Below are 12352 nucleotides of genomic sequence, written 5' to 3' on the forward strand. Positions count from 1 at the left end.
ACACATACTTGCCCCATTCCTTAGCGTGTTCTCTCCATAGCAGTTATGTGAGGCTAGCAGTCACCTGCAGCCTCAAGGGCTGTGTGGACTCTGAATGCTGCCCCCAGCAGAGGCGCATCTGGGAAAACAAGCTAAGCTAGCTGGGTGGTGAGAAAGGCTGGTTTAGACTAGCAAAATATCTGGACACTGGTCCTATTTCTGGGCCTGAAGAAGGCAAGATTGGACTTTTCCATGGCAGGATGGACAGAGACAAGGCATTGAAAGCCCAGGGGAATTTTTTTGATTTTGCATCTGGCGCCATGAATAAATCTTACCATACCACGATTCCCCCGTATGTAGGTCTCCTGGAATACTTTCCTTGTGACACTATAAGAACCCCACTTCCAGCAGCAGCATTATTACATAAATATTATAGAGTTTATTTATATATATAGTTATAAATAGAGATTTAAAAGCATGTTTGAATTCACAACCTGATACTAGTTTTATAAAAGTTAGAACTATAGAACTTCTCTAAGCCTCACCCTTCTTAATTAGAAAGGAAAAATAATGTAAAAAAGATTAAATGGCAATCCATCTGTGATGTGTTTTACAAATATAAAGAATCAAAGATATTCTATTTAGCTAGTAGTTTATAAGTGGGCTAAAATGCTTTGTTTACTGCAAAAGCACAAGCAAGATTAATACCCTTATGAATTTAGGTTAATAAACTACCTTGTTAACTTCAGCTACATTCTTCGTTGCAAACAGAATATGGGCATGCTCATACACAGCAACCCAAAGTAACAATGTGAGTGTTCAAGGACCATTTATTCAAAACTTCCCATCATCTAGTACACTAGTTCCTTATTCTCCTGACTCCTGCTATGACATCTGGCCACTGCAGCGCTCATTAGCATCAGGCTGAGTGTGAAGGGGGATTTGAGCTGAGATAGAACTCCATTCTGCATGTGACATCTTGTTAGCGGACCTAAAGTATTTGTTAGAGAACAGGCTTTACTTTGCATTTATCGTCTCCTCATTCAGGGAAGGGCTAAGCAAAGCATAGGCTATAACTTAATGGTCTCTATCCTAGGACTTCCAATAGTTTCAAAGGGATAGCTTTGCCAAAATGTGCTATAACCAACATCATTAATTTCTGCTTCTCGAGGCTATAATTTTTACTGTTAAATATATGTCATTTATATGTACATAAGTTAATATATATTTAGATAATCCATAAACATAAGTATGTATATACTTCATATGGATGTACTTCAAAGAGATGGATATCTGAGGTTAATTGTTCTAATAGTTTGTTTACCTTAAGAGGGAAATAAATAATTAGCAGTCACTGTGGTTTGAGAAAGAGTACTGAGAGAGAAAGAGAGAGAGAGAGGAATGTAAGTTTACCTTTTCTTTTCAGGCTGACCTGACCCTGACTTACAAATTGAAATGAATAAAAGATGGAAAAATGGAAAAGCCCTAGACACCATAAGGGCTTCTTTAAAAAGTTGCTAAATTCTCTATCTTTCTGTAACTGAAAGGATTTTTAGTAAATAAGGGTTTTGATTCAGCCATTAATATCAAATGAAGCACATTGGGAGGTTTGGGCCGCTGGAGGCATTGTTCAGAGGCTGCGCTCCTCCCCGATTCCTCAGGGCACTCCTTGGTAGCACTCAGAGACGGTTAACAAGCTCTCTGCTGTGCTGGCCCTGGTGGCAACTTGGGAAAATTAGGAGGAGCTCTAAAGAAACCCTTAATTAGAATTCCTCACAGTAGTCCAGCCTGGAGGACACAAAGGGCAAATTCAGCTGTGACCAGGGCTATACATAAGAAAAAATCATTCTCTGGCAAAGGCTAAACCCAGAAAATCCCATGGTTTGCTACTAGTACATGCCTCACATTCTTTCATTCTTTGTGGTTACTTGAAAGAAAGAAATAAACTTACTGAAAAACAAACTTCCATATCACTTCATTTATGGTGTATGATTACAAGAATCAATTAATACTAAATGTTGCAATTTCCTAATCAGTGCTTTAAAACTAGTAAGCTTATTTTAGTAACTCAACAGTATGATAAGGTATGCACATTTGTCTGCCATGATGAGGGTCTCTCGGGCAGTCCTCGGAGGTCAGCACATCCTTCAAGGCCATGGCAGCTTGAACGGAAGTGATTCTACATCTCCAGGATCAATCAGGAGCGAACCTATCTTCGGGTGGCCCTCACCTGCCCTTCTTTTTTCTGAGAAACTGCCAAGACCTTTGCACTAAGCAATACTCTATGACAAAAATCTAAACCAGGCTCTCAAAGAGAAAACAAGTAATTGAATTAAATCACACCATTAAGAAAACAGATAAGACACAGACTGAAAAAAGATTCACATTACATTTAGCTGACAAAGGATTTGTATCTAGTCTATATAATGAATTCTTACAGGTCAGCATTAAAAAGAAAAGCCATCCCTTCCCCCAAAGGCATAAGATTTGTATAGATGTTTCAAAAAATAAGATATACAAAAACCAAAAGGTACATTAAAGGATATTAATCATTATTAACTAGTGAAAGCAAATGAAAAAAACACACACATAAGTATGACTAAAATCAAAGACTGCCAATAGCAGATATTGGCAAAAAATGGAACAGCTAGAACACCCACACCCTGCCACATTTCCAAAAGTTACACCATTTTGGAAAACTGTTAATTTCTTGTGAATGAAACACAGTTCTATGACATAACACTTACAATCCACTTCTATGTATTTACCCAAGAGAAATGATAATATATATGTTTTCAAAAAGTCTTATACTAAGATGGTCATACTAGCCTTATTTATGGTAGCTCAAAATTGGGCACAACACAAATATCCATCAATTAGAAAATAAATAATTGCATTATATTCATACAATTAAATGATACTTAACAATGAAAAGGAATGTTTTCTGATGTGCATAGCAACATAATTGAATCTCAAGAACTCTGTGTTAGGTGAAAAAGCATGGTATATAAATACACAGGCACTAACACAGCTGAATCTCAAAAACATTATGGTAAGTGAAGTCTGAAAGTGGTTGTCTCTGAAAGGAGGTAAATTTCCCAGAACGAAATAGGAGTGAAATCTCTAGAGTATGGAAAAGTTCTATATTCTGTGTTAGATGATGGTATGGAAATTTTTAAAACTCATTTAAGAGTTTTGTATTACATTTTACCAGAAAAATAGATAAAAGAAAAAAAATGATAGAAACTCTAAACAATGGCAAGAAAAAAATACACTTTGACACATGTGCTGTGTAGCAAAATGTGCCCTCTCCAAATTCATATGTTGAAACCTTACTGCCCAATGAGACTGTATTTGGAAGTATGGCCTATAACGATGTAATTAAGCCTGAAACACTAATCAGAAAGAATATATGCACCCCTATGTTCATAGCAGCGCAATTTACAATAGCCAAGATCTGGAAATAGCCCAAGTGCCCATCAGTAGATGAGTGGATAAAAAAGCTGTGAGACATTCATACCATTGAATACTATGCTCTGTAAAAAAGAAGGATCTTTTACCCTTTGAGACAGCATGGAGAGACCTGGAGATGATTATGCTAAGTGATATAAACCAGGCAGAGAAAGACAAATATCACATAATCTCATTTATATGTGGAATCTAAAGAACATAATAAACTGATGAACAGAATAGATTCAGTGAACATAGAAGCATGGAACAGACTGAGGAATCTCAGAGGGAAGGTGGGGTTTGGTGGGTGGGGAGAGATTAACCAAAGAATTTATATGCATATATGCATAACCCATGGACACAGACAATGTTATGGTGGAAGCCTGGGGCGGGGAGTGGGTGCAGGGTGGAGGGGGTCAATGGGGAAAAAGGGGACATCTGTAATATTTTGAATGATAAAGCAAGAGGTAATTAAGGTTAAAGAAGGTCATAAGAATGGGCCCCTGATATTATTACCATTGTAACTAGCTAGTTGATATTGATAGTGGGAAGAAAGCTAAGGGGAGGCCAGACATTCTAAGCATGTCATCTGGGCAGTTTCTCCAGGAAGCTGCAGCTTCCCACCCTGCAGGGAACCACCTGTCCATTCCCTGGAGATCACTGAGAGAAGGGATCAAACAAAGAGGGAGATGGGTGCATGCACAGTGAAGTTGAGGTTACCTAGGGAAGGTGCCTGCCTGTCAGTCTAACCTAGGAAAAATGTAAGTGGCTAGAGGAGGTAGAGTAACTGCAAACTGTGAAATCCTGAAGGGTAAATTGGTTAAACTCCTAGTTATAATCCCGATACAAAGAATTCTCTCTCTTGTGCTCCTGCTCCCTTGCACTCTCTTGCTCCATGAACTGCACTCACCAGTGCACCTCCGTAGCCATGTGGCCTTAAGCAGCCCTATGGCCCATGGCCATGCAGACCCCACAAACAATGGACTGGAGCTGGGAACGCAAGCTAAGCTAGCCAGATGCTGGCCTGGCCTGGACTTTAATAGGGAGCAGAAACTCTGGGCCTTGGCTTTAATCCTAGCCCTGCTGAAGACAAGACTGGACTTTTTCCGTGGCAAGACAGAGGGAATGGGACCTTGGAAACCCAGGGGTTTAACTGCACAGAAATAAATATCACTCATCCTCCCCATGTGACTCTCAGGAAATTCCTTTCCTTGTGACACTGCAAAAATTCCATTTCCACTGCCAACAGGTGGGGACACAGAGGGCACCCCACCGATAACAATATGATGGGATTTATGTCCTCCTAAGAGGAGACTACAGAGCTTGATCTCTCTCACCACATGTGCACAAAGAAGGGGTCATGTGAGTACACAAGGAAATGGTGGTCACTTGCAAGCCAAAAGGAGAGGACTCAGAATAAAACCTACCTTGCTGGCATCTTGTTCTTGGACCTCCCAGCCTCCCGAACTGTGAGAAATAAATTGCTGTTGTTTAAGGCACCTAGAGTGCAATATTTTGCTGCAGCAGCCTGAGCAGACTGAGACACCACCCATCTTACTTCATGCCCAGTGCATGAACCTCCCAAAGGAGCTAATTAGGTCTTTAGATTTACTTCAACGAATTTTGTTCTTGAACTATATCATATCTGTTTTCCTTGTTTATATTTGTATTTCAATTTGGCATTTTCAAATTAAAGTGCTAAATATATTTACAATGAAATCTCTTTTTCTGCAGTTGATCTCCTTCCTCCATGCCTGACCCCAGACCACACATATGCACATGCACATAAATAATGTGGACTCTAGCAGAGAGAAGCATGTGACTTATTAAAGAAAATACAGCTACAACATGACCAAGTAGTTAATCCTTGGAGAAAACATATTTTTGTCTTGCTCTTGCCCTTGCCCGTGTATGTGTGTTTGTGTGTGTGTGTGTATTAAGGAAGTGGGCCTGTGGAAGACAGGAGAGGATAATATCATGCAAATTCAACATTGACGACAGAATAAAAAGACAGTAATTTAATGTACATACATATGTTAATATATATTTCTATCTACTAATTATATATAATTTATATTATATATACTTACATGTGCATATGTATAGTGTGTATAATAATTATTTGTGATATACATTTTTAATTACATGATAGTGTTTATAATTATATAATTTAAATATTAATATATATGAACTTTTAGAGTGTGCTGTCCCAGTTAGATTAATACAATAAAAACATGAAAGTGTAATGTAATATATATTTGATTTTAGCCATACATTGACTTGTTCTCTAAGTATTGGAGGTATTGGCACAATATGAGGACCCCCAAATGTGTTGATGTTTGAAAGGGGTTCCAATACTAAAGGTGAGTGATGCTATTTTATGAGAAGCATAAAATTAAGTTTTTCTGTTTGTATTGTCTGGCTCTTGTAGTATATTACCATTCCCTTTCTCTCATATGTAAATAAGCAGGTAAGCACTTACATAGATTTGAAGTAATTGTTACTGTGAATAAATGTGACAGGCGTAAAACAGGATAGCCAGAGAATAAGGTGACCAGCTTATAAGAAAAGGGGAAGGAGAGAGGAAAGAGCATGATCTTTGCAGTCTGACCCAGTGATGTTGGATAAGAAATTTATCCTCTAATTTTATAGCTTCCTCATGTTACATAATGGCATTTAAAACAATTATCTCCTCATGGCATGAAAATTAAATAAGACTATGATATCACCAAATTTATATTTAATGTGATAGCTATTTTATTATTCTAATAATAAGCAATGCACCATTATAGAAAACAATAAAATGTATTAAGAGAAGTTAGAAATGATAGAAAACAGGTACTTTTGAAGAGGGCAAAATGGGGTTTGTATCTAAATTAATCTAGTAGATGGAGGCCTTGCTAAAAGCCCAGATTTAGTGTATAATATACTTAAAGATTTCATGAATAAAGCATAAGATTAGCCATAATAATTTTATTGTGTAGTTATAAGTAAAAATAGTAAATATCTCTGTTACTAGATGGAAATTTAGCTATTCATTGCTTTATTAACATGCCTTTTGCAAGAATTACTTTAAACATAATACAATATAATATAAATACACGTGATTCCTGTTGAGCAAAATGTAATATAAATACATGTGATTCCTGTTTCAGTGCATAAAACATATATTAAAACCAATAATTTCAAGTCCAGTCCTAATGTTTTATTCCTATGGTTGATCCCACCAGACAATGGTAAGCAAAGGGTATGAATAGAATTCATATCCATGCAGCTCATCAGAAGGGAAGATCAGAAACCAAGCTGGAAAACTGCCTCTAGGAACAGATGTAAAATAACTGACCCAAATTCAGAAGCACAGCAAAAGGGAAGCAGAACTAGGCTATTCAGCACACAGGCCGCTGTGATATGCAACACAGGTGATCAGGGGTTAGTAAGCAACCTGTGTGACAGTTGAAAGTGTGAGAGTTTTATGGGTGATAGTTGTCTTACATGGGCTTTCCCACCAGGATTTCTCTGCCAATAGAGTCAGAGTCAGGGGTGGACAGAAAGCAAATTTAAGTCCAAATCCAAATCACAAAGAAGGAAATGGCAGCAGTTGCTGGCAATTTTGGGTTCCAACCAAATAGGCTACGGCAGATGATAAAAAAGAAAGCCTTAGGTGCTTGAGGAGGGTATTTTGAGATTTCTAGGAGAATTGGACATCCTGTGAAATGTGCTTAAAAACTGGCACATTATAACCTATGTGGTTGAGGCCAAAAGGTTCTGTGTAGGAAGGTTTAGTGTAGGATGTGTTAAAACTCAGGAGTAGGCACACAACTTTCTCTATGCAAAGATGTGGACCATTCTTACAAGAGTGGCTCTTGTGTTCATAGTTAAGTGTGTGAACACTTTCAGAATAAATTATGATTCTGTGGACGCAGCAGAAACATTCTCTGTTGAAGTTATACACTCCAGATACATAGGCTAGACATGTAGTAGACACACCATCTTGATTGCCTCATATTTTTGAAAATGAAAAGAGATTAGTGTCCCCAGCCCAACAGAAATTATTTAATAACTTAATTCTTTCCAGTTTATGAATAAAGAGTTAGAGAAAATCTAGTATTTTTCTGGAAACATTTTAAAAGAAAATAAACACCACATTCTCATGCTGAAGCAAATTTATTAACAACAAAATACTGACATAATAGATGAGGATGTTTTAGAATTTATATATATGTGTGTGTATAAAATTAAATTTATTGGGGTGACATTGGTTAATAGGATCATATAGGCTTCAGGTGTGAATTTCTATGTTACAAGATCTGTATATCGTACTCTGTGCCCACCATGCAAAGTCAAATCACCTTCCATCACCCTATATTAGGCCCCCTTTACCCCCTCCCCTTTCCCTCTGGCAACCACCACACTGCTGCTTGTGTCCATGAGTTTCAGTTTTATATCCCACATATGAGCAAAATCATATGGTTCTTAGCTTTTTCTGATTGATTTCACTTAGCATAATAATCTCGAGGTATTTCCATGCTGCCACAATGTTAATATTTTGCCTTTCCTTATGGCTGAGTAGTATTCTGTTGTGTACAGGCCCCACATCCTCTTTATCAGTCCTCTATCAAAGCACACCTTGGTTGTCTCCATGCCTTGGCCACCATGAATAATGCTGCAATGAACACAGGGCTGCATATATCTTTGCAAATACATGTTTTCGAGTTTTTCGGGTGTATACCTAGGAGAGGGATTGCTGGGTCATATGGTAGCTCTGTTCTTAATTTTTTGAGGAATTGCCAGACTGCTTTCCTTCGTGGCTGTACCAGTTTACATTCCCACCATTAGTGAAGGAAGCTTCCCTTTTCTCCACAGCCTTTCCAGCACTTGCTATCACTTGTTTTGTTGATAACAGCCTCTCTAACAGATGTGTGGTGCCATCTCATTGTAGTTTTCTTTGCATTTCCCTAATTATTAGTGAGGTTGAACATCTTTTCATTATCTGTCAGCTGTTCATATGTCTTCTTGGGAGAGGTGTCTGCTCAGGTCTTCTGCCCATTTTTTTTACTGGGTTGGTTGGTTGCTTGGTGTTGAGCTTTATGAGTTCTTTATATAGTTTGAATACTAAACCTTTGTCGGAGCTATTGTTTGCGAATATCACTTCCCATCTGGTTGGCTGCCTCTTTGTTTTGTTCAGTTTATTTTGCCGTGCAGAAGCTTTTTAGTTTGATATAGTCCATTCATTAATTTTTGCCTTTAATTCCCTTGCTTTTGGGGTCAAGTTCATAAAATGTTCTCTATGACCAAGGTCCATAAATTTAGCACTTATGCTTTCTTCTATGTAATTTACTGTTTCAGATCTTATATTTTGGTTTTTGATCCATTTTGAATTAATTTTTGTACATGGGGATAAACTGTGATCCAGTTTCATTTTTTTGCATGTGGCTTTCCAGTTTTCCCAGCATCATTTATTGAAGAGCCTTTCTTTATTCCATTGTGTGTTTCTGGCCCCTTTGTGAAAAATTATCTGCCCATATACAGGTGGTTTTATATCTGGGCTCTCAGTTATATTCCATTGATCTGTGTGTTTGTTTTTCTGCCAATAGCATGCTGTTTTGATTATTGTAGCTCTGTAGTAAAATTTGAAGTCAGATAGTGTGATACATCTGACTTTGTTCTTTTTTCTCAGGATTGCTTTGGCTATTTAGGGTCTTTTATGGCTCCATACAAAGGTGATGATTTTTTGTTCTATTTCTTTAAAGAATGACATTGGGATTTTCATGGGAATTGCATTAAATCTGTATATTGCTTTGGGTAATATGGCCATTTTAACTATATTGATTCTTTCAATCCAGGAACACAAGATATTTTTCTATTTTGTTGTGTGTTTTTCAATCTCTTTTAATAACACTTTGTAGTTTTCAGTATATAGGTCTTTCATGTTCTTTGTTAATTCCTATATATTTTATTCTTTTGGTTGCAATTGCAAAGGAATTATTATTTTTCCCCTGAAGTTTCATTGTTAGTATATAGGAAGGCAATGGATTTTTTGTACATTGATTCTGCAACTTTACTCTATTTTCTATTGTTTCTAATAGTTTTTTGGTGGAGTCTTTAGGGTTTTCTATGTACAGAATCATGTGATCTGCAAAAAGTGACACTTTTACGTCTTCCTTCCCTATTTGGATGCCTTTTATTTCTTTCTCTTGCCTTATTGCTCTGGCTAGGACTTCCAGGACTATGTTGAATAAGCATGGAGATAGTGGGCATCCTTGTCTTGTTCCTGATTTTAGAGGACAAGTTTTCAGTTTTTCTCCATTGAGCATAATATTGGATAAGGGTTTGTCATATGTGGCCTTTATTATGTTGATCCACTTCCCTTCTAGAATTACTAAACAATTTAAAAAATCTACATATCAGTTACATGTAGTTACAGCTTGTTACTGAAAAGAAACATATCCACTGTATGGACCATAGCTGAGTGATTCAGGGCTAGGTTTCAAGGGCAGAAACTCTTACATTGATGAAGTATATGAAATTTTTTAGACATTATAAAGAGCATCAGATAAGCCTTCATTCATCCTGAGACAAAACAAGACAAGAGATATATTTGGGAACTCTAAGTCTGCATAAATTACGTGATCAACCCCTTTTGGTAGAACACATCATTTAAAAATGATTACGATCACAGCTGCTACAATGATGAAGTGTTTCCTTGAGAATTCTTTTTCAGGTGTACAGTATGTTATGACATTTTGTGGAATAGGTTTTTACTTGCTTTTTCATCTTAAAAATTTAGATTACCCATCTATATCCCATTACACCCCTGAAGATAAAGATTTATATTTCAGAACAATGTACATATTTTGTGGCAACAGACTGAAGAGTGACAGCAGGCTAACACACATTTTTAGGGAAATGGTAACACAGTAAAGGACTGCAAAGCAAGTCTCAGTCATATGTCAAAAGCAGTCTTGGTAAGCTTGAAGACAAGACAAAACTAAAAATTCTGCCATTACATATAAAACTAACAGATCATGATAGAAATCACAGCTATGCTTGGTGGTTTCAATTTTTTTCTTAAATGTAGATAACATGAAAAATACCTTAACCTTATTTATTTATTTATTTATTTTATAAAGCGTAAGTAAAGAGAAAGAAGGTGGTCAGGAGTAATTTATCTCGGGCATTTCTTCTAGGAGTCTCCTGTAGGGCGGCAGCTGCGGTTCAGTGCTCAGTGCACAGGGCAGCAGGAGGCTCCACTGACCTGGCAGACCCTGCACTGGTGCCACCGCCCTCCACCCTCTTGCCCTTCTTCTCTTTGCTCGCACCAAGGCTGATCAGCTGACTGAAGAACAGGTTGCTGAATACAAGGAAGCTTCTCTCTATTTGACAAAGATGGTGATGGCACCATCACAACAAAGGAACTTGGCACTGTCATGAGGTCACTGGGTTAGAACCCAACAGATGCCTAATTGCAGGATATGATGAATGAAGTGGATCCTGATGGTAATGGCACTATTGACTTACCAGAATTTTTTACTACGATGGCTAGAAAATTGAGATACAGATGGTGAAGAAGAAATCCATGAGGCATTCCGAGTCTTTGACAAAGATTGCAATGGTCACATCAGGGTGCAGAATGACATCATGTTATGACTAACTTAGGAGGAAAAATAACAGATGAAGTAGAAAAATGATAAGGGAAGGAGATATTGATGGAGATGGACAACTCAATTATAAGTGATGGCTGCAAAATGAAGACCTACTTTCAACTCAGAAGATTCAGATTGAATATTTTACTCACCTCTTGCAAAGTTAATCTCTCTTCCTCCACCCATTTGCCCTCCTCCATCCCTCTGAGATTCATCAGTCTGATCCATGCTTCCATGTCATTGAATCTGTTCTGTTCATCACTATATTAAATTCTTTAGATTCCACATATAAGTGAATACCCATATATGCACAACTAAAGGACATGGACAATGGTGTGGAGAGGGACTGGGGAGGGAGGTGGGACAGGGTGGAATGGGTCTTTGGGGAGAAAAAGGAAAATCTGTAATATTTTAAACAAAAATAAACAAAAAAATAAATTACTATTTACATCCATTCCAACTTGTAAATGCCAGTCTTTTAATTTTTTCCAATAAAAAGACCATTAACTTTTAAAAAAGAATAATATATCTCAGTAGAAATTAAAATAAAAATAAACACCTCTTGTCCACACACTGTTATAAATAATAATATTCAGATAAATGTATGAAATTGACCATTTAAGTCTCATCCTGAATTATGTGATTTTGGAAAATATCACAGAAAATATATATTATGAGTTATATTTTTATGTAGTTTAGATGTATTTTTGTAGCCTACAAGCAATGGAAATGAATGAAATGATTATTTAGCAAAAATCCAAGTGTGTGCAACTTTATGACAACTGTCTACTCTACTGCATACTCACCACCTGAAGCCTGGTCTCCTGTGACCTTGCATTTGCCCCTTTTACCCTTTTTGTCGTCCTCCCACTTGTCTTCCCCTCTGGTAACCACCCTTCTCTTATCTGTATCTATGAGTTTGTTTTTGTTTGTTTGTTCATTTGTTGTTTTTTGTTTCATACCCACATGAGTGAAATCATATGATTCTTGTCCTTTACCATCTGACATTCTACTTAACATAATACTCTCAAAATCCATCCATGTTGTCCCTGACACCTGTTGACATACTTTTATAAAAGAAATAAAATGTTTTCTCAAAGGAAAATAATATAAGTTTGGGAGAACCAGAAGACATTTCTGATAGTGGCAATTAAACCATGAATTACTTCCTGGACAGACTAAACCTGGATGCATTCTTTCATTATAAAAGCAAATTTGTATAAAATCCATCCACTCTCTCAGTAGTGTTTATAAGCCATGACATAAAAGAGAAATGGTGG

The 12352-nt window shown here is 37.1% G+C and overlaps 1 pseudogene; it reads left to right on the forward strand.

Moving 5' to 3' along the window:
* The first annotated feature begins 239 nt into the window (after positions 1 to 239).
* LOC148092203 (calmodulin-alpha pseudogene) lies at positions 240 to 11239 on the forward strand (annotated as a pseudogene).
* Positions 11240 to 12352: the final 1113 nt, after the last annotated feature.

The sequence above is a fragment of the Miniopterus natalensis genome, chromosome 10 (assembly GCF_054644295.1).
Source record: "Miniopterus natalensis isolate mMinNat1 chromosome 10, mMinNat1.hap1, whole genome shotgun sequence".
NCBI lineage: Eukaryota > Metazoa > Chordata > Mammalia > Chiroptera > Miniopteridae > Miniopterus > Miniopterus natalensis.